The 27427-nt window shown below is 44.7% G+C and overlaps 1 protein-coding gene across 6 annotated transcripts in view; it reads left to right on the top strand.

Moving 5' to 3' along the window:
• Nucleotides 1-1554: 1554 nt before the first annotated feature.
• Nucleotides 1555-27427, top strand: part of LOC116942318 (contactin-2-like) — a 132609-nt gene continuing 106736 nt past the window's right edge. For 2 of the 6 annotated variants that reach the window (XM_032954052.2, XM_076066948.1), the window contains exon 1: nucleotides 1555-1713. The gene's annotated coding sequence lies outside the window, so the exon portion shown is untranslated. Of the gene's footprint in view, nucleotides 1714-24729; nucleotides 25098-27427 lie in introns of those variants that run through there. The other 4 variants (XM_032954069.2, XM_032954054.2, XM_032954055.2 and 1 more) reach the window with 4 other exon arrangements.

Here is a 27427-nt window from a genome sequence, read left to right on the forward strand (position 1 = left end):
TGTGTCAGATGGACGGGGAGCATGTTGCGTGCAAGATGCGATGGGGGAAGTGTGAGTGAGATGGTAGCGAGAGGTGTGCGCGGATGGGTGTCGCGTGTGGAGGGGCAGGCTGGAGGCAGTCGCCCCCTCCAGCAACAACGGAGGGCGGAGGAGCGACGCTCACAACAACGGAGAGCGGAGCGCCGGGTGGATAAAGCGCAGCCAGTAGGGGAGCACAGGCGGTGCCTGGGTGTTTGGATCTGTCAATCCACACGGTATTTTTGTCCAGGCAAATTGAGTTTTCAGGTCCAAACGGCGTTACACATGCTTGAATACGGGCACACAAGAACACATTCTTCCCTGTGTTTCACCCTTGTGATGATGGCACGTTGTCGGATGAACGTTGAGATTTATAAGGGGGGCACGGGGTGAACAATCAGGTCCGAATTGATGTGTTATAAGGTAGGGGCACTGATAAGGGGGTTGACAGCTGTGGGTCTGTCCCGTGACCTCCCGCCAGCGGGCGTTCGACACTTCACGTTGTCCTTAACGTGCACCTAGCCTGGCACAGGCGCCGCGGCGCTCGCTGTTGTTGTGCGCGATTGCGATTGAAGGAGGAGTTAGCAATGTGTGTGAGATGGAGGGAAAGCGCGACATGGAAGGGGAGGGGTGGCTGTGACTCGACGTGGATGCTGTCGGAGTTTGTTATGTACAGTGGGGAGCGGTGGTGCAGCGGTTAGCGCGACACTGAACACGAGTGCTGAACGATTAATCGATTTCAAATTCGAAATCGCAATTTGAAAACAATGCGATTAGCAACTCGTAAAGGCTGCGATTTTTTTGCGATTTGAAAAGTCATATTACTTTCTTCTGGGAATTGTTTCATTATTATTTTATTTAACTTAACAATTATTCTATGTTTGATTGTTCTATTTCAATAAAAAATTGAATAAATACATTTTGGAAGCAATTCATATATTTTAAGTGCTCATTCCTTGCATTAGAATATATAGAGCAGTTCATATTTTGATGGTATCATGTGGTCATGGCTCCATTGAATATTGAACTAAAGCTTGACTCAATTTTTTTAATAGCAAAGCAAATCGCAATATCTGTCAGAAAAATCGCAATTAGATATTTTCCCCCAAGTCCTTCAGCCCTAACGAACACGGCCACCCGATTATCTGAACCGGTCCCGGGACTCCCCTAGGTCGACTCAGCCTCAAATCGAGTCCCTGGCGCGGTGCGTAAACACATCGCCACTGGGGTGGTGAGACAAAGGCGGCCGGGCGAGATGCTGGCCCACGCACCGCCTCGTGTAGCGTGTCGGCCTTCGTGGGTGCTCGCAAACAGCACTTCAATACTCATCCCATGAGGCTTTTAAAAGGCTGTATGTAACGGGCGGTGGCGAGGACCTTAGTTCGTACGGAATACGGCGGAGGAGTGGGGAGGGAGTGCCTGAGAGATGGAGTGCAGGAGATGAGTTCCGAGCGGAGCAGCGATTGGGCTTTGGCACGATCTACGAGGTGGGGAGGGAGGTTTGCGGGATAGCATTGGGTGCGGGAGGGAGGAGGGATGATGATGATGTGGGGGCGTGCTGTGCGCCTGTCTTTGTGTGCTATGCGTGCCGTGCGGGGCTGGGTTTAGTCACATGGTCCACGCGGCTTTATTAAACCCCTGAGCTCAGAGCTTGGACCCGCCCGACTTCAAGCCCCCTGGCTGACATCGCTCTCGGTACGTCGCTGCTCCAAGCGCTTCTCTCCTGCACGCGGCACCCTCCCACGCCCCGGCACGCATTCTCCATCCACGCGCAGCAAAGACACACAAACACACACACACAGTCACACACCCTTGGACAATACCCCAGCTGTTCGCATGCGGGTCGTGATGCTAACGCGTAGAGATTAGGATGCTGTTGGTTGTGTATTCCGAATGAATCATCGAGCCCCCGGTGTGATGATGTATTTTATTGCGCGCACGCCTCGCCTGTGATGTCCGCTGCGGATGATGACAGTGAATTTGCACAGCCTTGGGATGTTCATTCACTCGCTGTGTATCCACGTATGTAGTTTGGTTATGTATTTACTCTAGAATGTGTCTTGTTCTTTGTTGTGCGTTGTCCATTTTTGGTTTTGGCTAATATTGTTCTTCATTTGACATTGTTGACCGATTTACAACAACAAAAAATGTGATTATGTACAAGGGCTTTCTTTTTAGTTTCTCATTGCATATGTACCGTTGTGAGAAAATGTACTGTGTGTACTGTAGATTATTAAAAACAAACTATTGTTTATATATCGAGCGTCACTAAACAGCAACTCTATTTAATCAGCATGAAACCTTTTCAAAAATAAAAGGTAGATTTTTTTTAACAGCAGAGCTGTACTAATCGTTAAAGAAAATAGCTCGACTTTTGTTCAAACGAGAATTCGATGCTCATCCTCTGATTGGGTCGTGGTGGAATTTCCATATTCCTGTGGCAGGAGCCCAGTCTCTCCATAGTACAATTGTATTTTCACGTAAAATGTAATTCAATTTATATTTGTATGCAAGTCATAGTTAGGTCTACTAATATGAGCAATTTAGCATTACTCATCTCCATTGGTGGTCCTAAGCCAGTTGTGGAAATTCCACATTCTCATGGCTGAAGGTCCGCCTTTCCTTAGAACAACCACAATTGACCTCCCACAAAAGCGGTGTTCATTTTTCCATCCTTTAATAAGGTGTTTCATTCGCAACCTTTCGATTGTGACTGTGTTGCTTTTAACCCCAGTGCCACCCTGTTGGATGTAATATACCGTACTACTTACAGGACAGTCTGTGCAATTAGAATGCATCCGAGAGGACAAGCATTGGAGGAGATTCAAGAATGAAATGGATTCGTGTGCAGGTGCTAAGTGGTTTCCAGTATTGCATCGCAGGATGGTGAGAGGTGGCAGTGGCTTGGGAGGCCTTCATCCAGCAGTGGATTGATCATGGCTAATGATATAGCGCAATTACCATACCGCAGAATATTAGATTAAGATTAATCAAACATTAATCTGTGTGCGCTGCACTATATTTGTGTACTGTGTGTTGCACTGACTGCATTTACTTGTGCGCGATGGTTGAAAATCTCAGGTCTCTCTTGCGAACGAGATATTCTCGTCTCATTGGTCCCTCTGCTGGTTATACATACAGTGTATATGTTCAGGTACATAATAAAGCGTTGGCTGCATACATACAAAGGTCTCCCTATGGCCAATAACAGACTCTTGGGGCAAGCGCTGTGAGCGAGCACCTATGAAGGGGGCCCGAAACGGCAAACAAATGGGTGGCGTGGCCAAACAACCACATGTCCGATTCTTCAGCGCTGATGTTTAACACACCAATTCAGATAATCTTCACTGGTTGTTGGCCGTGAGCGGGAATCAAACCGGGTTGTCGGGATCATAACGCAGCACGCTAACCGCTACACCACCACTCTGCCCCTACATAGACACTACATAGTATATACATCTGCCATGGCGTGCGAGTCTTTTTGTGAATAATGGAAAATAAACCCAACTCTGTGCCGTGTCGTATCCAGCTGCCAAGGAAACAAATACCACGTGGGTGTTGTTTTTGAGGTTACACTTAGGAACCTTGTGCATTTTTCTACTCTCCAAATTATTTATTTTCAGTGTGGGCCAGGAAATTATTCATGCGTCAGATTTTCAGGGGCAGAAAAAACAAACATGTGACTGCAATTTGATGCCTTATAGTGGAAAGTGCTGGTAATCCACTCGACGGTCCTTACATCATTTCTAAATTCGGTTATTTTGGCCCAGAAAAAAATGACAATATTTTTAAAAAATGCAGAATCATTGTGTAATGTATGCACTTTATTACTTGATGTTATGCCCCACGTAAATATATCACGTAGTACGATTTGCTGATCAAGTAAACGTTTATGTATATAGTGCATCTATAATGAACTCCTCTCGTCTGAAACTCCTATTATCCGTAACTGCTGTCGGGTCTGCGAAAATCCCTATAATCAACGGCCCTATTCCTATCCGCAGTTATCTCAAGTATTGCCCATAATACATAGAGAAGGCGCTTCCTAATAAAAAAAAATTACAGACGAGTAATCACGTGGAAAATTCATCCTATTGTCCGTGGAGTCATCCGCGGGTATGGATGTTACATTATCATTCCTATTGTCCACAATTGTTTTTGTGGATGAGAGTAACATGGCAAATTCATGTTATTATTCGCGGGGTTATCCTCGAATGTTTACCCTGCGGATAAGAGGAGTAACATCGTGGTTCCCCCCGCAAATAACAAAATCCGCGATATTGAGCCCCTATATCACCGTGGATAAGGAGTTATCTGTATTTGCGTGTGTGCACAGTGTGTGGGCAGTATCGAGAATTATGATTTTTGTAAATGGATACAAACATTAATTCAATTAAACTTTATATTACATCGTGGCCTTATGGTAATTGCCATCTCAAAGCACCTTGCAAGGTTACGATCACCCAAGAGTAAGAAATAACTGGTAGGATTACATAAAAAAAACACTGACCTAGAAATGGATTTAAAATGAGTATAATTTACACGTGAAGAATAAGCACCTTACCAGCGCAAGTAAACAAATCTGGAGGTGTTTAGAATAATCATTTTGCAATGACGGGGTTTTATAGACAAAACAAAAACGTATTATTTGGTCCAAATGTCGTCTTATCCAAACGGAACTCTCCTCCCAATAGTACGCATTAAAAAAGGAAATGACTTGTGTAACTTGCCTGCCACAACTGATGCAGACCTTTTATACCAGATTACCGTACTTGCAGCCCTTCCTTCCGTTTTCGTGTTGAGTTAAGGAGTCATGGGTTATGTGTTAAGGTTTAGAGTTTGGAGTCGTTTTCGGGTTTGGCCAGTGGTACCCAAGGCCGCTTTTCTTGCCTGGCATCAGCGAGGATGGTAGTCTTAACCCCCTCCCCCCAATAAAATACAATCATGAATGTAATCAGTAATTTGTATCTAAGTCACATCACTGCGGTAATTTGAATGCATTTTGCCTTTAATGACAATGTGAGATTTACACCATTGGCTCAAGACTGCCAGTGGAGAGGACTACCCCATTTATTATTTGAGCAATGGGTTTTAAAACAGAACACACAACAAAATGTCCTTAATATACAACACTACTTAAATGTAGAGCACTATGCCACATTTCTATATTATTCATTATATACAATGTATTTCCTGCACTGCATTTTGACGGGCATTTTTGAGCAATTCACACCCCATCTAAATACTTGCCATGAGTTTAAGGAACCCTACATACAAATACAATTGCTCAGGCAGCTGTACTGGTACAATTATTCAACTAGTGTTTGCTTGTTCCACTGATAAGTCCTGTTCTTATTTAACAGAAGGTAAACAATGTTTTCAAGTGTAGACATTCTTGCCAAACATTGTTTTAATTACTGTATATGTTGGCCTAAACACCGGATGTTTGAAAGCCAAAACATGTTTTTACATGGTAATAATATCCCAGTTTTTCTCTTGAGTGAAGAAGTAAAGATGTGCTTGATGAACACCTTGGTTCAACAGAATATCATATTGTGTCATTGAACGGCTGTGAAAGATGGCACTTCATAGGCATCTCTTGCTCATCACAAGATAGCACTTCTTAATTCTCTGGGAAGATTAATAAGCCACATGCAAGTAATCTGATACATTTTTGAAATTTCAAGATCCCACGGATGGGCTTCACAAAATAAATTGTAACACCAATCTCATAGTTTTATTTTTTGGTAGTGATCGGTCGCAGTGATACAAGGCAGTAATAGGTTGAGATCTGTGTCCATGATGTCACTTGGCCATCATGAGCCCCATGAACTACCACAAGTACTGGAAGCGAGCACTTATGAGGGTGAGGCACTCAAAGGGGTGGGTGGCCAGCACCACGCCCGGCAGCCTTTGCCTCCCCAGTGGCGATGTTTATACAACACACCAGGTACACATTTTAGGCGGAGTCGACCCAGCAGCGGCTCAGATCATCGTCACTCGTTACCCGTGAGCGGGGCTTTAACTCGGGTGACCAGGTTCGTAGCGCAGCGTGCTACGCCACCACTCCCCATGAACAAATACAAAGATCGCCCCTATAGCCATAACAGACTCTAGGGGCAAGAGCTGTTATCGAGCACCTATGAATGTTGGCACGGTACACGAGGGAGTTGGGTGGCCAACACCACGCCCGACCGCTCTGGTGGCCGGGTTCGTAGTGAATTGCGCTAACTGCTACGCCACAGTTCCCCATGAACCACCACACCACACACGTCTTGTTTTTATTGTGTTTCTTTGGCGCTGCTGCTCCTGCTGCTCTCACAGAATCCATTTTGATTTCGTGAGAGTTAAATCGTGAAACGAAGAGCGTGGCGGGCTCATTAAGGCGCCCTGCTCAAGCCGATCCAGGTCCAGGCGGGGAGAGGAGCTGCTCGCACATTTGAAATGGCTCCGTCGGGGAAATTATATTGAGTGAGCCTTCCCCAACAAAATGGTCTGATTTTTAATGCATGGCGGATTTTAATTCGTTTATTGCAAATTTGCATTACTGTAAGCGCTGCATGGGAGTAAAACAAAATCTGCCCCAACGATAAACGCAAATCCATACTGGCTCACATCCTAGCGATCTCGTTTTTTGAAAGCTATTCCGTATATGTGGACTAAGCCTCTGGAGACTGTCACATCCCAACAGCAAGCGACATTTTATCAACAACGCAAAAATTGTGGAATGTGAGACATGTGAATAAGTTCTGTTCAGTACCCTTCACTTAATCACGTGAAAAGTAATAATTTCATTCATAATAAAGGTTAGATTGCGCAAGTATAATGTGTCGTAACCCTCCACCACCCGACACAGCCACTAAGGTGTGTCACGTAAACAACGCGCCAAGCAATTAATACTTGCCGAGACTATTTCGAGAGTCCATTGAAATTGAGAGAAATATAAATAATTTTGACCACTCTGACAGCTACAGGCTTGGTACGGCCTGGAAGCGTATTATAAAGTAACTGGCCTTTTGCCCGTCCAAGGACGGGTGTATTGCATTAAATCTGAAACTTGCAAGCAAAAAGCAGACCGCGACGTGATATTATTTGCATCAATTCGTGTGCAATTTGTAAGGCCGTGGTGACACAGACTTATTTCATTTTAAGGTTATAATCCCTTGTTCATCGTGACGTCCTTTTACTTCTATGTCTCAACAGCGTTACGGAGATCGCGTGATGCCGTGAGGGTTCTGCCTTTGTAGTGAGGGTTGTAAGTTGACGCTGAGGAGGGGGGAGGAGGCACCTCGCCCCCCCCCCCCCATGTGGAGTGACGTCACCTGCTCATGATTATTAATCAGGTGGGGGGGATCCATGTGGAGGACGTCACCTGCTCATGATTATTAATGAGGTGGGCTGGCCGCCGTGGAGTGACATCACGCACGGGACATATAATTACAATAACCTCCCCCTGCTCCGCCTCTGATCTCTGCACCTGATGGGTTCAGTGATGACGTCGTCCTGCTGCTGCTCTATTTAAGACCTGAAGCAGGTGGAATTGCTTCACTATTCTGGCAAATCGCCAGATGATGCTGGTTGATGTAATTACCCGCGAAACGTCCTACTCCTGATGACGATTGCTTGTGTTGAGATCGAAACGTCGTAGTTTTTTGTTATTTTCTTTGAACCTATCTATGTGACTTTACCGAAAAACCCAATAATATGGATTCCTGCAGTCACGAAAGCTTTAAGTCAATATTCGTCCTGCTCAAATTGTAAACGTTGTGGATTTACTCTCCAACACACGGGTGGGTTGAAGTAGTAACTAATTGCCGCGTTGTTTACGTGACAACCCTTACTGGCTTTGTTGGGTGGTGGAGGGTTACGACACATTTTTACTTGCGCGATCTCACCCAAAAATCTTTATAATGAATAATATTGGTCGCGAAAGCCTCCGTGTCATCATCATTTGCTCGGGAGATTTGGCTTCAAGGATTTTGTACCATAGTCGTGAGCACTTATCAAATTTAAAAATTTGGAACTACGTGACCCACGCCTTAGATTTGTTCGACAAGCTCTTCCATTCAAACTCGGGGTTACTCATACCACGAGCAGAAGGAACTCCACTAGAGGGTGCTCTAGATGGTATTTGGTTCTACTCTTCAAACGAGACACCTTTGAAGTGGTGGGCGTATCTACACTTCACCCCACCACAGGCGAACAGCCAATGGACTGTGGTGAACTTATTTACACTGCTGGGTGGACAGAGGTGGGGAGGGGTGGAGATTTAAGCAACTTAATCCCATTGTTGGCATCCCGAGAGATGGAATCGATTGGCCACCTTCTGGATTGCAACTCCACTGTGCTCCCTTTTGTTTTCTAAGTGAAAAAAAAGATTAACTCATTCGTTTCTAGACATTTTTATGCGTGCAGCGAACCGGTGGCCGTTTTTCTTTTGCCATTCGGTTAATGGCAATGCAATAAAAATGATTTCGGCAACCCTAATGTGACCGTGCAGATTCTGGTGTCAGGGACGATTTGCTTTATGATAATTTTGCAGCGTTAATGCGAGGTGGGTTCAAACTGATAACCCCTTGATGTGAAGCTTTCGTGACTGCAGGAATCAATACTCTTTGGTTCTTTCGGTAAAGTCACGGTATAAAATAAAATAAATCACGACATTTCGGGCGCAATACAAGCGTCCGTCATCAGGTGGGAAAGTATGGCCTGCTGCTGATGCAGACTGTTCATTTTCAAACCTTTAAACAGTCTGCATCAGCAGCAGGCCATGCTTTCCCACCTGATGACGGATGCTTGTGTTGCACCCGAAACGTGATTTATTTTATTTTATACCTACGTGACTTTACCGATAGAACCAAAGAGTATGATAACCCCATGCACACTGCAGCGGCAGTATCACACGCACTAACAAGCATTGCCAATCCATACACCCAGACAAGTGTTTTAGCGTTGGGCAGTAATGTGCTACTATAATTAGATTCTGCATTATTACCTCATTTACAACGTGTAATCAGATTGCCGTTACTCTACTTCGAGAGGGATATACGGGTTGGTTCAGGTTTAATGTATTATTTTATTTTTCAGAATTTTACATTTGTTATATCTACGGGACTTTTTTTGGCAGTGTCAGAAAATGATGAAAAAATAAGAATAGGCTTTACCCTATCTGACGATAAAACAGGTGTCAAGATGTTCAAACACCAACTAGATACCTAATGCAAGGCATGAAGTCTGCGTTAACCACACGTACTTGTGGCAATACATGCAAACGTACTTGCGCTGATAATATATGTAGTCTTTGAAACTGATTGGCCTACACCAGAGACAGCCTTTTTTATGGCCGTGTCTTACAGCACTTTTCTCAATTACCTGTGAAGGCTACATGGGGCATCTTTGTACTTTGCCTCCCCCACCACCTGCCCACCCCCCGGGTCTTAATTCTTAACACCTGTGAATGTCCTGCAGGCCGGTCTTCGTCTCCTTTCCATATAACCTGAAAGTCACCCAAGCCTGGCACAACTATTGCGATGAAGTCACCTCCACTTCGTGGTGAATGAAGTCCGCTGGCGCTGCTGTCACTGTGTTCGAAGTGCAATGTTCCACACAATACCCAAGTTCAATCCCTAATCACGATAAAGGCATTTTCTGTACCTGTTCTGTACCTTTTCTACGTTGACTCGGCCTTAACAGAGTAACTGATGCTGCATGCGAAAATCACCGGTATGGAGAATAAGGAGGCCAGGGTGTGGTTGGATTTCACCACGCCATCATGGATGCTTAATAGTCTCAATAGGTGTTCACTGACAGCCACTTGCCTCGGCAGTCTGTGGGCAACGAAATATGTGCGTGAGTGCGTGCAAGTGTGTGTGTGTGCACATGTGCGCCTGTAGGCCCAGTAGACCAAAGCAGGAGATTATCCGTATAAAACAAAGGCGCGCTTTCATATGCATCTGTTTTGATGCCTTTAAGCATGGATGTCTCGAAGAATGTGCGTGTTTGGTAGGAACGTCCAACATTTCGGTTGGCAAATCGTTGAGAAATGTGGGCCGAACAAATCCGTGTGGGCGCCCTTTATTTATTTATCACGTAATTCCTTGCGTGGGTGTGGTCTTGTGGCATTAGAGAACAGCTTGGTAATTGTTAAAATCTTTTTCAAAATGATGCACTTTCGTTTTCCACACAGCGTTGTTGTTTTACTTTCTGCCGGGTAGCGCTGTGGTCTAAGCTCTCGGCTACCAATATTTGGTGGAAGAAACTGCTCTGCAAATCCTCACCTTTTTTGGATACCTTTTTAAATATATGAATCATGCTCCAGGCATTTACAGTGCCATCATATAGTGCCCATCCTTGATTTTAGTGATTGAATGACACGTCTGAGAACATGACAAAGGCCGCACACCCAAAAGACCGTTAATTGATTTTGGGCAGATATTGATCTGCATTTGGGAGGGCATTATCTTAGCAGCTGGTGTTGAATTGCAAAGAGAAGCTTCATGCGGCTTCACCTACCTTGTCCTTATGTCTGATTAAGGGGTTAAGGAAGCGGAGAGGGATGCTTAATGGGTAAGGCCACCTAAGTCATGGCTGCCACCTGATCCTTATGCATGTGTGTACGCTATTTCAGAAACGAATTCTCATTCGAGAGCACTTAATTTCAGCCTCGGTCCGTCATATCCAGGAAAACCTCACTAAGTCTTGAGACATGTTTTCAGGAGGGTCCTGCATTGAGATACTTAGCCAATTGAAATCATTAACTAATCTTGGGCATAGCGGAGGAAACCGGAGCAAAACCCATTCATATTTGGAGTATAACACTTAACACTACCATCTCCTGGTCATCTATGAAACACTGGGTTTTTCGAACTTTATATTTTTTTGAAGATCCACCGACCTTCTTGCCCCCAAAAGTCTGGATTACGGGTGTGCAACCACACTTGGCTTTGATGTATGAGTTGGCAGGAAGTCCGTATCCATCATAAATCTTTGAAAGAGCGGGTAAATATGTACAAGTCCCAACATTTAGTGTTGCAATTTGATTTAACAATCTATTTTTTTTTCAGAAAAAAATAACAATTGCCACTCTTGGAGGTTCAGCAGTTGTCCTCTAGCGAGTCTGGCCTTGTCGTCAAAATGTGGAATTTCCATCACTGGCTTCTAGCCACCAGTGACTTCCACCTCCATTGGTAATTTTGAAGCAGATTTTACTTCGGCTTCATTGTGCAAATGAGAATTTCATTTATGGGAAGTCAAATGGTCCCTCTTCCATGTGGAAATAATGTTTGAATTTCCACCACTGGTTCAGGAGCTTCCATGGAGAATTTCATTCTCTGATACTTTTTTGGAAGCAGAGACACTTTGACCTCATTGACTAGATCCCGCATGTGTTGCATTATTGGCATCGAGGAGAATGTAACATCTATTTATTCCATGTTGAACCCCACGAAAGCCAGTATATGCAGCTTGCATTAGTAAGGAACAGACCCGAAAATGTACTTTTAGCCCTTGTTTTTGATGGTTATGAAATAAGCATTGTTAATAAGGCATATCTTTGACTGGGCAGTTACCAGATTATGGTGATTTTTTTTCATCACCGCCCGCTGGATTGCTTCACTCGTGTCCTGATGAAGTGGCTTTTGACAAATAGCGACAGCAAGTTTTATCTTAAATGTGAACGAAATTATTTAAATTGGAAATCACAAGGATAGAAAATATTAGGATTGTAAATAATATACGGGTTGGAACGCGTATTGCCTTTGTGCGGTAAAATTCACTAAACTTAAATTTCCTCTATGTCAGACGACCCAAACGAATTTTATTCCGAGGTAAACGGAGTTGTCTGCCTATAATAACTATTGCAGATTAAAGTATGTACGTAGAGTTTGACAGTTGAGGTTAGGTGCAGTAACGGCACCAAATGAAGGAAGACGGGATTTGGCAATGAGCTGCTGTAATCATTATTTTCATTTCCATCCCGATTGGCACGCCATCGCAGCTGCGGTGTGCATTATGCAACGAGGGGTGGCTCTCTGCAATGATCTGCTGAGCGTTCCATTTTCAAAGTGTGTGTTTCATATTAAGTGTTCCCTCCCAGTGACAGCACAGGCTGCCAGTGATGAATTCTGCAACAATTTGATTAGCGGTGTGAGCCTGTGCAAGACCTTCAAGTTGTGTAAAAGTGCTCATGCCAACCTAACTGCAGTCAGTGTAAGGAAGTAAGATGTTAAAAGTAACTAATGACTGTAATCCGAATTCCAAAGGCAACTATTGGTAATCCCCTATCATTGCTCAGTTTTCAGTGTGTAATCAAATTGCTCGTATCTAGCATGTGCAGGTTGATTACTTGAAATATTTGTATATGTATACCGTTTATAAAGACAATTTAAAGGAAGATGAAGAGTGTCAACATCTTTGGTTAATTAATAGAAAAGCAATATTCTAATTCGCGTTCAGTGCTCTAGGTCATGAAACAAAGTCTACTATCACCCTGCATGTACAATGTTAAATTATAGTTTACGGCCATTTCTCAATCAACCGCTGGATGAAGGCCTCCCTATGCTGTACTTAATTGGCCCTGGAGGTTGTTAGGCCATACTTCACCATGCTGGTCAGTGCGGGGATGGTTGAAGGGGTTTAGTGCCAGGACCCAGGTCAGAGGTCACTCTCCACGGATGTTCGCCGTTGCCGGGAATCAAATTAAGGGTCGCCAGATTCATAATGCAGTGCGCTAACCACGGTTGTCACCACTCCTACAGTCCAATACAGTACATCTTTAAGCAGTTCAATATACATTAATGTAAAGAAGTATTTCTAAAAGTAATCGGATTATTGTTTTTAATGTATCGAGTAATGAGATTGCTGCATTAACTTACTTTGTTTCCAGCATAAACTTGAATTATTTTAGATTGCCTTTTCTTAGGCTATAACACGGTGCATCCAGGGAAAGATTAAATTATCTAACAATATGTACGGTAATTATATAAAAAGCTGTCCACTGATTGCATGTCTGGTATGTGACCACTAACGTCCACATTAGTTCATCTCCATATACTGTATATAAAAGGCAACGTTGTGAATGTGTGTCTGTTCAAAATGTTTAGCGTACTTCCCGACATGCAACAAACTGGAAATTTTCCATGTGGGTACTTTCCAGACTGTACACCATGCAAAAATGATAAAAAGATACTTTTTTTTTTATTTAGCGGGGGGGAGCTCAATAATGCATATATTTTTTGCACGGCAAGTGATCTGTGACGTCAAATCTGTCACGTGACCCTCGCATGTGGAAGCGTAACGCATTGTAGTGTAGTGGTTAGCGCGCCGCGCTACGAACCCGGCGACCCGAGTTCCATTCCCGCTCACGGCCACCACCGGTGACGATTATTTTAACTGGTCCTGGGCCTTCCCTAGGTCGACTCAGCCTCAAACGAGTAACTGCTGTGGTGTGTGAACATTGCCACTGGGGAGACAAAGGCGGCCGGGTGTGGTGAATCCAAGTCCCGGGCGAAGCCGGGTAGTAAAGCTAGTATGTATATAATTTAGACTTTTGAGGTGTAGAGCCAAGCTTGGTGTCACTAAAAAGCTAGGCAGAAAAGGTGGGGCCTTTTAAAAATATGTGGGGCCTCTAAGCATCTCTTAAAAGTCGGTGTAGATTGAATTCGCACCATACGTAGCCAATCATGCTAATCGGAGGTGCAGCGTTCCAAATGGTTGGGGCTGCCACATAGAAACGACGCCTGGCAGTGATGGTCCTGGCCCTTGGTTTGGAAAGGGGGTCGTGAGTCGCGCTGCGGAGAGTTCTACTGTGAGCTGTCGTTCGTGGTTTTCGGGGGCGAACACCGATGTGGTGATCAACCAAAAGTAGAGGCGATGTTTCATGTACGCATCTGAAGTCGCTTATGCCCATGCACACGTGTGTGTGCGCGTGCCATGCTAATTGGTGTCAGAAGCTGAGAAAGAACACCTATAGTTTAAACCATTTAAACTATTTTTATTTTACCAGGTAATGCCCACTGAGCTATTTCGCTCTATTCAGAAGTGAATTGACCATAAATGATATCTCAACGAAGTGGCTTAACATGTGGAAATTTACAGCAGCCAAATACTCCAAACCCACGATTCGACATGTGGAGGGAAAAACCGGAGGACCCGGAGACAAATCCACGTGACGACGGGGAGAACACGCAAACTCCAAATGTACAGGCATTAGGTTTGGGATCGAACCCACGACCTCCTGTATACCAGAGGAGAGAGTGAACATCTTGGCACTGTGGCTCCCCTAAAATAAATCGTCCGAAAATTTGTTGGGTCTAGTATACACTTCATTTACATCAGCATTGTGCTCATGCACCAAAAGCAGCCTGGAATAGTGCTATAGGCCACACCACTCATGCTGGCCTTAATAGATAGTCCTTAAAGAGCACTTGGTCCAACAGTTAATCCAGTATTTTCTTTGTGTACATAAACAATGTGAAGTAGGATTCAAACTGACAAGCCCTGAACAATCTGCTACAACTAAGCGATGCGTTGCCTCCCACTCGGGCAGTAAACATCGCAATATTAAAATGGTCAAGTCGGAGTGTTCTCCCTGCTGAAATAAGCAATTGGGTGGCACTCAACTCTGTTGACAGCCCCGAACCAGTGATGGATATTATACATTCCTATAGAATCAATCAATCTTTAGTTTTTTTATTCGGAAGCTACTGGAGCATTTTTTATTAGGAAATTATGCACTTTTAAATATAGATGGAACACGAATTTCTGTAGAACTGCTTTTTATGTTTAGTTTTTGTCCCCCCCCCCGCACCTCTAATTAACACAGTTGGCTACGTACGGTGTGAAAGAAGTTCAACATACATGAATTTCACGTGCCAATATCGCCCTCAATAAAGTGGGCATCAGTGCACATTACACCAGAACAGGAATGGTACAGAAGCGTGGAATGTGACAATTAAAAAGTGCCAGTTATATCCACGGGACAGTTTCTTCATTGGCTGATTTTACCCCTGACCAGGATTAGAACTCGCAATGTTCACATTTGTCCAGTCGCTCTAACCACAATGGCACCAGACCAGATTACCATAAATGTAGCATTTCATGAACAACCAACCAGAAAGCACAGTCCTGTAATGATGAAAGGGGGGGGGGGTGTGCGTTACTGGGTTTCCATTTGATCCTTTTGGCAGTTCCCCGGGGTACCAAATAATACAAAATGGCCGAAGCAATTAAATATTTTATTTCTGGGACACTATTTTTTCCATGGGGTTTACTTAACTCCGCGACTGGGGGTAACCAATCAAACCGAAATCAGTGCTACTCCGCGATGTCTAAACACAGCGAGGACGATTGCGCTGAAACCCTGAACGCTCGTATGCACCATCGTGCATCGTGTACAGCTCGTCGAGATGAGTCGATTGCCGCATCGCCGACCATCAACAGACTAAAAATTACCGCATCACGGACATTGTGCGAGAGCCGGGGTACTATGGTACCCCGGGGTACTATGGTACTATGGCACTGCCATATGGTCCATTTAACGTTTTGTTTGGATCGTCACAATTTATGCGATTTTAAAGGTTGTTTGGAAAGTGTATTTGGATACAAATGTATTTTGTCCTTCCTTTATATTCAATATTTATTCAAAATTTTACATACTTTAGCCCCTTAGTGTTAGTTAGACTTTGTACCTTTAGTATAGTTAGACTTGTATACCACTTATTTAAGATTTAAGATTCCTATATGTTGAATGTATGCACCCTCCTGCCAAAGTAAATTCCTTGTCTGTGCGAACTTTCATGGCGAATAAAACCCTTTCTGATTCTGAAACAGTATAACAGGTGTACATCCCTAATTTTCTTCATGTCAACACAGTTAAGGCCCTCGTGGATAAAACTTAACTATGTGTGATGATTGAAATCCAATTACAGACGGCTCAGGGATGCTGCCACAGTAGAGTGATGATTTGTACACTGGACTTACAATCCAGAGGTTTCTGGATCCATCTCCTGGCCCGGACAATGTAACAATTGTTGGGTATCTTCAATACCGCCTCCACAGCCTCTGTCAACCCAGCAGTATAAATAGGTGTATGTATGTTGAACTTCTATCACACCGTACGTCGCCAACCGTGCTAATGAGGTGCGGGGAAGGAGAACAAACTTAACACAAAAAGCAGTTCTAAAGAAATGAGTTTTCAATCTAGATGATTTAAAGTGCATAGCTCCAGTGGCTTCCTAATATAGGAAGGAAGAGCGCTACAGACTGCCGCAGAAGCACTTCTGAAAAGCGCGTGATGCGGTAACCGCGTTCGATGGCGAGCCAAAATCCGCTGCAAGGATGACTGGAGTTTGCTTGATGGTTTATGCTCCTTGGCGAGATCAGCATGGTTTTGTGGTTCATTTGTGGCAACCACTTTGTGTGTAATGAGTTAATCGATAGCACGGGGTGGGTAAAGTGTGGGTACTCCCATCTCTTCCAAGACGGTGTGGAAGAGTTGGGTAAATACCCTCTCAAAGGCTACCTCAATGGGGAGATGCTTCTGGCGGCAGTGATATCATCAAGAAATTGCAGGGCTGCACCTTTACCTGCAAAGACAGCTCCAGCACCGTAGAATGATTGTATAAACCACAATGAATCAATGTGCGGATCCACTTTGGCAAGTAAAGTAGTAAGTTACTCATCTCTTGTGAATTCACATATGCAATCTCGAGTTGAGTTATTTCTCCTAATTCGGAATGTAAACCCAGTGATGTTACTTTATAAGTAGTGATGTTACATATAAGTAGTGATGTCACGTATACGTACATAACCTTCAACGGAATAAGGTAAAGCTCCGAATATGTGGGATATGAGGTGCCATTATATTGAATGTGAGTGTTGAAGCGTATTCAAAACCTTATGCTTGTAAATTAACTGCAATTTTCACACTTTTTATATGAGCTGCTTATGAGAGCCTTGGCTTGTTCTTTTAACAAATCGCGAGGCTTTTAATTAACCCCTTGTGCTGTATATCACAAGTCATGTCAAAACTCCCTCACGAAGCAATGCCTTCATATGTTGCATCTCCTGTTCAAGGACATTTGAATGCTCAGCAAAATACAAAGCAGAGTTTCTTGCATATGCATTAGTATTGCAAAGCTGTGCTGAATAATGTTTGTTTAGAGTCCTAAGACTGTCATGTATTCCTGATTGCATAGGGATGACGCAAGTGTATTGAGCATTTATTGATGAACCCATGGCGCATGCAATGATTAATGATCTGTGAATAAACACTTTATGCACCACAGCTCACAACTCACTTACAATCTGGATACTTATTCCAGCATTGAAATATACAATTCAATGGATCACAATCACGTGTAAGTACTGTAGTTGTTTATTTTCAGCTGATTTTTGACAAACCGTGACCATAGCTCTCGAAGCAAAAATCGGACAAATCACAAAAACAGAGAGTGTTCTGGCATTTTCCTGAAGATGTGAATGTCCCCAATAGTATCCTCTCAAGTAAACATGGTTCAGTGTTCATTTCTCTCAGTGGTTTTCAGCCAGTGGTGGGGATTCCATGTTCCTGTGGCAGTCATAACCACTGTTCACTTTTTTCCCCTCTTTAAGGTTGTAGACTGGGGTGGGATTTCGAAACAAACATTAAATCCTTTCAGTATGCCGCACACGAGACTATCGTGCCAAACATTCGGTTATCCAGCCGCACGGCTGAATTCTGAATGCAACCACATATAAGTTTGATAAAATTCCATTTCACTTGCGTTGTTTCTCGCATCCTGTGGCCATCCATTCCAAATATCCCTTGCTCCGGCTTGTGAACTAAAATGACCTTGGGGGTTCTCTCTCACTTGTTATGTTAGCGCTGTGGCCAAACCACAGAAGCCTGCTCTCTCTGAATAATTACGCTGAGTAGTGCCTGCTGTGATCTGTCACAGGGCTTATCATTTCTTACAAGCGCCCACAATTTATTTAAGAACTCCTATGAATACAGGTCCTTTGAAAGGCATGTAGTTTGTATTCCTCTTACATATGAATTGTGAAGCCCGCTGCTTCGTGTCTCGCATGCAGCCATAAAATAATTCAATGCAGCACAGGTGTATTCTCGCTTTGTTGTCCTCGTTAATACAGCAGCACTGCGCTGCTCATTACGTTTCAATGGACGGATGGCGCTGTGGGCAGCTTATTATACACAATCAAAATGTTGCTGGTTCAAATCCTGGCCGTCTGTCTTACTTAGTCCACACATCTGTCCTCGGTTGATAACACGTGTCCTGCTTTGGAAGAAGGGGGTACACGTTGGCCACGCTATGTTAAGACTGGCCCCTGAAATGGTAATGTGAAATTTCTACTGTTTGGCTCGGGATCGTGAGCGGAGACCAGTGACATTCAAACTCGTTTGAGCAGGCAAACGCTGGCGCGTACTGCCCGTCTGTTTTGCGGGAGATGCAGCACCTTACCGTACCATTCCCCTGGCTGTAATGAAAGGAAGGTAAAAGCTATACAGTCTTATCTCCTATAACGCGGTAGTTAGGTTCCTGAAGAAAGCCGCGTTATGGAAAAATAACGCGGTGTTCTAACAATATAGGGTAAACCGCAGTCCACGATAACACGTAAGATGAGTATGCAGGCTGAACAAAGACTGAGGCACGTGGGTAGCATCTAAAAGCATCCAGCAGCATCCCACCTTGTGTGATGCTACGCCGAGGCAGCCACACAACCGCTTATTCTTACTCGCATGACGTAGTTCTGTTCGCTCAATCGCGTTTTATCCAATTCCGATCTGCGTCTATAAAAAAATGTGTTCCCTAATGCATTCATCGGGTTATATCCAATTCGCGTTCTAAAAACACGCATTCGGAGAATGCACTGTAGATATATAAATGTTTATGATAAGTACATTCTACTTGCGATTAATCCCATCCCTGCATCACAGTCGCCAGAATGTTAATATAAGAGAGCTGGAACAATTTTGTGATATGCACATCGATCTTATGTTGAGGCAAACTCCAGGTTCTCATGATTTAATGCCAGGAATTGAATATTCATTAATACAATTCTAAGTGGCTATCAGGATAGCTATAAATAAAACAAAGGGATTTAGAAAAACATTGCTTTTATTATACTTTAGCTGCAGCCCATCTTGCTGTTGGAAAAATGGTCAATGAACATTTTGAGGTGAATAGTACTGATTTTGTTTTTGATATATATTTTGGCATGCCCTCATGTTAGGCGGGGTTTCTAATTCCACAGGTTTCCTTCCACACACACACACAAATACTCAACAAGGAATTGGATAAACATCCTGATGCTGAAGCTTCCTGAAAAGTCTGCCAAGTGGTCAACGACATGGCCATAGAGCAACTGATCCTTAATTCTGCCTGTGTGAAGCTTTGAATGGAACCCCCTTATTTCGTGGGGTTTCTTTTTCTGGGTACTCCAATTTCCTCCCAAATGCTGAATGCTCATTACCACAATTGGCCAAACATCTTAGAGCAGGACCCTTTGGAAAGTCTTACATTACACAGTGCTTATGCCACTGCACATAATGCTCATCAGCATTGTGCCTTGTTGACTGCACAATGCTGGAAGCTCCACGTCTCAGCTTGAGGCTCTTCGTCCAACGAGGCAACCACGTGGTCGGAGACCCTAGCGAGGGGGTCCGACCCTTCGTAGCAGTAACTCCTCTGTATGGAGTAGTTAGCTGGGTGGTCACCACCCTAGGCTGTATCTGGTGAAGGGGCAGTTACCCCTTCGTGTTACAAATAAATGTGTTGTCTCTAAAAGGAACAACGTCAGCGACTCAGTTGGACTCACTACGTATATATTGATAAATGCGTCCATCATTACACTGCAAAGTGTGTTCATATCTTAATGGTGCAGTGCATATGACTATTTAAATGTAAAGGTGCGGGACTAAACTTCCTCGCTTGAGCCACTGCTGGCAGAAGGGCCTCCACTGGAGGGCGATCTAGATAATATTTGGCCTACTCTTCCACGCTGGACAGCAATCTTGGAAAGTCCCACACATTTACCCCAGATTGACTAACTGTAATATGCTCGTTATTTTAACTGCCGTGCTGTGAGGTGGACCCAGTGCCCTTTGGATTGCAAGTCTAGTTTTCTAACCATTACAGCACGGCAGCATTCCCATAGCAAACTGCCCGACCATACAGCAAGATGTAGTAAAGTGTACATGTTAGCATCTTGGCGTGGGTTTTCACTAATTTGAATTTCTAATAAGACATTGTAGAGGATTAAATATACTTTACGATAAATAACAACATAATGTGCTTGCTATTAAACTTAACAAGATATTAGAGCAGCAACTGAGGGAATTTTATGATGGTATTTTGCATTTATCTGGCTTCTGTGGCATCTGCTTTCAAGACTTGGAGTTGGTCCCATGAACACATATGCAGAGTGTTTCATGCTGGCTACCCTTGGGAGTTGGCCAGGCAAATGACTGGGCATTAAACATCCATTATTTTCCTTGGATAAAACTGATTGCTTTTAAGAGATATACGAGTCTATGCATTGTGGAAGCTACTTCCCGTTTATTGTGGACAGACATTTTAGTATTTATGGCAGCATTTTGAGTGTTCAATCCCAATTCATACAATTGTCTGTATGAATGGCTATGTTTAACAACATATGTAAAAAAAATCATATTTAATCCACCCTACATGGGCATAGTTTGTCAACATGTAGTGCAAAACATACTATCATTACATTTAATGTCCTTTAATCAGGCCTCCTTTCGCTCAGCAAGAGCACTCTCAATAATACGATTTCCATTTCAAAACATAGATGGGGATTGACTCGGCCCATCATCCTTATGGGGTCAATAAAATGAATACCACTTTCTGTGAAGTGAACAGTAGTTATTCCATAGCTTGTGGCCATTCTACCACAAGTTCAGGGCTGCCTGTAGATGCTTCAGCAGGTTAAACTTTATTTATTCTATCATTTAGCCAGGCAAGTCTCAGGACTCATATTTGGCCAGTTACATTTTAACACTGAAAGATAATCTTACGTGTGGGACGAAACGAAAGTACTGCATCTAGAGAGATCCAACCATACACATACGACGAAATATCACTCATTGATCCACACAGATGGGTTCAGGAATACACTTGCTGTACTTGTCATCTCCAGGCCACTTAACAGCCCAACGGGTTTTGGGAGTTTCACCAGTCACATTGATCTGTTATCCCATTCCTCAAAAGCCCTGGATTATAGGTGTGCACCAAACAGGCTTTATCCTTGCAAAAGCGATAACGAATCTCAATGGGCCCTTAACTTGTTTAAGTGAAGTGCATTGAAATGAAACAATTAACAACCAGCACTACTGCCCATTTACACAACCCTGCATTTGGTCAGCATCATGGCAGGATGTGTGAGAATAGGTACAACTTGGGGTCTATTTGCCACAAGGCAATACTTGGTTGGCATATGATTGATGATTATTGTGGTTAAAAGAATTACCAAAAGATTGAATCAATACTCAAGCGAATGGAGGCGACTAAACACACCCTAATTGCTGGTATGGGTCATCACATGTGACCTCTGCCCTATGGCCAGGCATACAAGAGCTGTAATGTGCACGTTCATTATGGAGAATATAGGAGAAAAGCAAACATTCCCCTGTACACTTTAATTCTGATGAAAATGTATTACAGCGCTTGATGTAATGAACCACATTTTTCTTAATTGTATTGTGTATTTAATCACTGGTGCAAATATGTTTACAATAATGATTCGTCTGATTAATTGTTTTGCATTTAAACGGTGATTGTGTATATTATTAGCAAACTATTATTTATCAAATTTATATTGCCCAAAGTAAAATTGTCTCCTTGCTCAAAAGAGTGTAAGGTGTTGCTCATCCCTTCCAGTAGCTGCCGAGTCTGTCATAAACATTCCATATTTTCATGACAGGGAAGAGTCTCACCATAGGGCCAGCCATTGGTGACTTCCTTGCGAAGTGGGGCTTGCTTTATAAGTTGTTTCCTTACGGGGTTGCAAGACTTTGTCTGGAGATTTCTGCTTGGGATATTCAGGCGATTAGCACGGTTGGCTACGTACGGTGCGAAAGAAGCTCAACATGCATACATAAATAAGCCAGTTCCTCAGATTAATATTTTTGCTTGTGGGAGGATTCTCGAGTTCCCATAGAGAACCTACCCTTACCATGGGACTACAATCAAGTATCTGCATGCACGAAGTAAACCAAGAATATACTCACTCAACTCCTCTGGTGGCACTGTATTTTCCTCCGGATTGGTGTCTCGCACACCCTTCACGTGCCCACACCATGCCTGCCTCCCAAGTCACTGGGTTAGTAGCTTACACCGCCACACCTGGCAGGTTGCTATTGACTGGCTTTTTGATGAGCACACTTAACACGAGGCTCTCCAGTGAGACAGTGATGTGACCCCCTTGCTTTGACACCCCCATCACGTGTGCCTATTCCTGGAATAAGCAGATCTACTGACTAATGAGCTTTCTGTAAAGTGCTCACATGTGGGTGACTCACTGCCCAACCCACCCCCATCATATCAGGGCTGATGGAGTGGACGCTGATCCACATACATATAACAGACCTGACCTTTAAAGGCTGGCTCTTCCTGATACAAAGATAAAGATCCCCCGCATAGCCTGAACAGACTGTTGGAGTAAGTTCGGTTAGCGAGTACCTATGAAGGCCGGAACAGTATACGAGGGGGTGTGTAGCCAGCACCATGCCCGACCGCCTTTGTCTCTAGTGACGATGTTGACACACCACACCAGGTACTCATATGACGCTGAGTCTACCTAAGGGAGCCCCAGGACCGGTTCAAATATTCGTCACTGGTGTTGGCCATGAGCGGGAATCGAACTCCAGTCGCTGGGTTCGTAGCGCAGTGCGCCAAACGCTGCACTACCGCTCCCCACCAATATAACACAACAACAACCGCCATTCGCCCCAAAGTGGCGGTGACGTCACCACAACGCTTGTGCCAGGCCATGTGCACCTTGAGGCCACAGGAAGTGTCGAACGCTCGCTGGCAGGAGGTCACGAGGCAGACCCAGATGCCACAGATCGACTGACTGAGATGACTGGCTGATGCACCACCTGTGCCCCCTACTGTGCCAACTTGCTGTGCTTTAGCTACCCGGCGCTCCGCTCGTTGTGAGCGTCGTTCCTCCGCCCTCCGTTGTTGTTGGAGGGCAACTGCCTCCAAATGCCCAGTAGCAGCATCCTTCACGAGCCTCCTCCACAGAGGCCGATCTTGACACCGCTGGTACCAGTCATCGGCAAGTCCACTCAGCTCCACATCCTCCTGTACCACGTCACTCCATCTCTTCTCTAGCCCGTGCCGCGCCCGTTTAGCCCCCTCGATCCGGCCGAACAAAAGCTGTTTGGGCATGCGGTGATTGGGCATGCTGGCTACATGGCCCAGCCAACGCAGCCTTGCCTACCAGAGGTGCTCACCGATGGGACTTTGTCCAGATCTTTCAAGGATTTGTGAGCTCCTCACACAATCCAGCCTGGTTAAACTCAGGATGGATCGTAGGCAGGCCAGCCTAAATGTTTCTAACCGGCGAAGATGCTCAATTAGGGGGGTCCACGTTTCGCAAGCGTAGAGATAGATGGATAGATCCTTTATTGTCATTGTCACCAGTACAACGAAATTTAAAGTGCTCACCAGTCAGTAGGGAATGACCGTGGCCGGGAAGACCTGAAGCTTCGTGCGGAGTGACAGACCAGGTAGCTTCCACGCAGCGTTGCGCAACCGATGAAAAGATATTGCCGCTCTACTGATTTGGAGTGAGATCTCTGCTGTTAAACCGGAGCAGGCCATGAGCACGCTGCCCAGGTATGGGAAACTCTCCACTCGCTCCACAATTGCCCCATCACCGATTGGGAGTTGTGGGGGTGGAGTTTCCGATGGTACAAAATACCCAGGCAGGTGCTTAGTTTTGGTGGGGCTGATGGTAAGGCCCCACCTCTTAGTGGCAAGCTCCAGTTTCAGCAGCAGCATCTCCAACTCCTCCTCTGAATGAGCAGCAATTACCAAATCATCGGCATACATAACGTGGTTGACCAATAGGGAGCCATCCCTTGACCGCACCCGGGCATCGACCAGCCTCCCATTATATCTGTACCAAATGGAAATACCCCCAGTACAGCTATTTAAGGCTTCACGAACTACGTGGACAAAATAGATGTTAAACAATGTGGGAGCCAGAGGACATCCCTGTCGCATCCCAAGGTGTACAGAGAATGGCTCTGACTCCCGGCCACGTAGTTTTACCTGGGCCCGCTCACCATCATGAAGGTCCTTAATGATCGTGAGCAGAGGGTCAGGGACTCCGAAGCACGAAGAACAACCCAGAGCCCAGGCCTTCTGATGGTATCATAGGCCTTGACCAGGTCAATAAAGCAAAGATGTAGGTCTTGTTGTAATTCCCTACACCTCTGCTGTAGCAGACAGACAGAAAATATGGCATCTGTGCAGGACCGCCCTTTCCTAAAACCGCATTGGGGCTCCGCAAGCCTCTCCTCAGCGATGTTGAATAATCCTTGCCAGGACCTTTCCCGGCACACCCATACACAAACATACATTATAAACATGCAATGAAATGCTTAAGAAACATTGTATACATTTTTGCTTGGATTAACGTGAATTGTCATACAGGAATAGATTATGGGTTCCACTATGCTTAGTGGGCAATTGGCAGATCGCCATTGGTAGCCCTGAACTATTGATTGAAAATTTCCATTCCCATAATGGACACCATACCCATCATGGGATAAATTTGTTGACTCACTACAAAGCAGTACAAATTTTGTATCAACCCTGGCAATGGACAGAGTAAACCTTTCGCCTACATTCAAACCGTTAGCTGAGCCCTCTGCTCACAACACCACCCTGCTGGTTGGCTGGAGGGTGGCGTGTTGTTATGTGACGACGTCAGGATAAGAGAGCAGCTCTCCGCTCACTCAGGCTGTGTGTTTTCGAGCGACTATCTCAGCAGCCAAGTCTTCTCAGCCTGTCCTCCGGCCCGGGAATACTAATCAGCTGCGCACTTCGGTAAGGTTATTACAATTCCATTGCTTTTTTGGCACCGAAGTCGAGTGTTTCCATTTATTCTTTCGTGAAATATAACGTGCAATGTTAACACTCCACTGGGTTCAGAGAATCCGCCGCTGCCGGTGCTCGAGTTTATTTCTGTCGTGGTGTATTTTTGTATGTTGACACGGCAGTGTGTTGTGTAATAAAAAAAAAATTCGGGCGCCATTTGTATGCGGGGAGTAGCCGTAAGATCTTTCTTTTCTTTTTTCCACCATGACCATGGGTGGCTTTTAATCCATTGCCACAAAGAGATGTATGTGCCTTTGGTTGGCAAAAAAAAAATACACTTGGCCAAGCTGTATTTTAAAAGTGAGATGTGGCGAATGTGGTTTGTCGTGTCCCTATTTTATATTCCGTCTGCAGATCGCTGCACCACGATGCAGGGAACAGCCTCGCATTAATATGAGCAGCTGCTCACCAATATAACCGTGCATCTGGTATACTCGCGTGTCATCTTAGCGTGCGCACTTTTAATTGTGTGGACTGCTATTTAGCATGATAATCAGTTGAATACTGCCTATGGGTTCTGGTGTAGACTACTAATGAAATCTACAGTAATGCGTTTTTATGCAATAGTTCACACATGGAGCGGTATCTGTGTGCGTGTGTGTGCGCAAATGACCTCCAACGAGCGAGCCTTCGACCCTTCACGTGGCCTCGAAGTGCATTTAGCCTGGCACAGGTGCTGTGGTGACGACACCGCCGCTTAGTGGTGAACGGCGAGCGGCGGCTGCTGCTGTGTGCAAACGGGGGCGAGCGTGTGAATAGTTAGCACAACGCCACGAAGCCAGCGGACCCGAGTTACATTCTCGCTCATGGCCAACAACGGTGGTGAATATCTGAACCGTACCTGGAGCTCCACGAAGATTGCTTTGCCTTGAATGAGCACTTGGTGCAGTGTTTAAACATCAGCACTGGGAAGACAAAGGCGGTTGGGCATGATCCTGGACACACCCCCACCCCCTTGTGTGCAGTGCCGGACTCTAAAGGTTCACGGAATAACACTTGTCCCAACAGTGCAAGTAGGGTATATGAGAATCCTCGTCTCATGTGAGCAATACATGTGATACTACATTAGCACACAGCCAGCTAAGTGGTACTGTGGTTAGAGTGCACGGCTCCAAATTGGAAGTTGAGCCAAAATCCAAGTCAAACTCGACCCGCAATCTTCATCGCCCTTGGTTATTTAAACGAGTAGCACCTTATGGGACGTCAACAGTGGTTGTGCTGTGACATTGTTTAACCCCTCCCATAGGAATGTGTAATTTCCAGAACTGGCTCAGGGCTGTTAATCAGAAATGAGAAGTGGTGCGAGTGGAAAAACCACTCTCGCTATGTAAAAAGTCAACTGTCCGCTTGCCCAAATGAGTGTTGGGTGATGCCCAAATCCACACTGCTGGGCTTGAGCCAACAGTGAAACTACTTCTATGGCCGCTGATGACTTGGGATGAATGAATACAGCCTCGCAAGGTGGTACTCATTTCGCTGAGAAATGAGGATGATCTTGATTACATTGATGACGACTAATGATGATCTTATCTTAATTTGCTTCCTAAGTGGAATAAAATCAGTTCCACTTTATGGAATGTCAGAGGTAGTTTCATTATTAATAGACTGATCCAAACCACATAAACGCTAATTTCCACGACTGGGTCAGTGCTGACAATTGAGATGAGCACCAAACCCCATTGCTTGTTGTTGCAGGGTAGACTCTAAAGCCCGACTTCACATGAAACGCAAAGCTGCAATGTAATTGAAAGAACCGTGATATAATATAGTGTGATTGTGTGATACTGCGTTTGCAGTGGTGCACATTCGCACAATAAACTCAGCACATTCTGGCACCATGGAATAGGTGATGTTTTGGGCAAAGGCCCTTCCTCATAGCGGAGCAGTGTGCTTGGCACATTGCACAATAAATATGGAAGAAAAGTGCGTGACAAAATCTTGGATTAGGGTATTGTGCCTCCCACTCTTGTGCTGCCCCTAAACCTTACAGCCTCCTGTGGTTCGTCAGTTTCACAGAGGATTCCAAAATTAGCAGTAATAGACATGTTCTTTAAGTCTAGATTATTTAATTAGGCACCTGAAAAGCGCTAGATGGCACCATGCTTTGCGTGCAGTGCCGACCCTACAGGACAGGGTGTGTGGGTGCCGGCCGAAGGATGGAGTGATGTTCGGTCATGGCACTCTGGTTCATCCGGGAGGACACGTGACCAGTTAAGTCTACAATGGGGCCCCAGGATGGCGCTAGGGGTGGTCACGTGGTTGGGATCCAGATCCTTCCC

Source organism: Petromyzon marinus, chromosome 14, assembly GCF_048934315.1.
Source record: "Petromyzon marinus isolate PM22_M1 ecotype Great Lakes invasive population chromosome 14, UKy_Petmar_22M1.pri1.0, whole genome shotgun sequence".
NCBI lineage: Eukaryota > Metazoa > Chordata > Hyperoartia > Petromyzontiformes > Petromyzontidae > Petromyzon > Petromyzon marinus.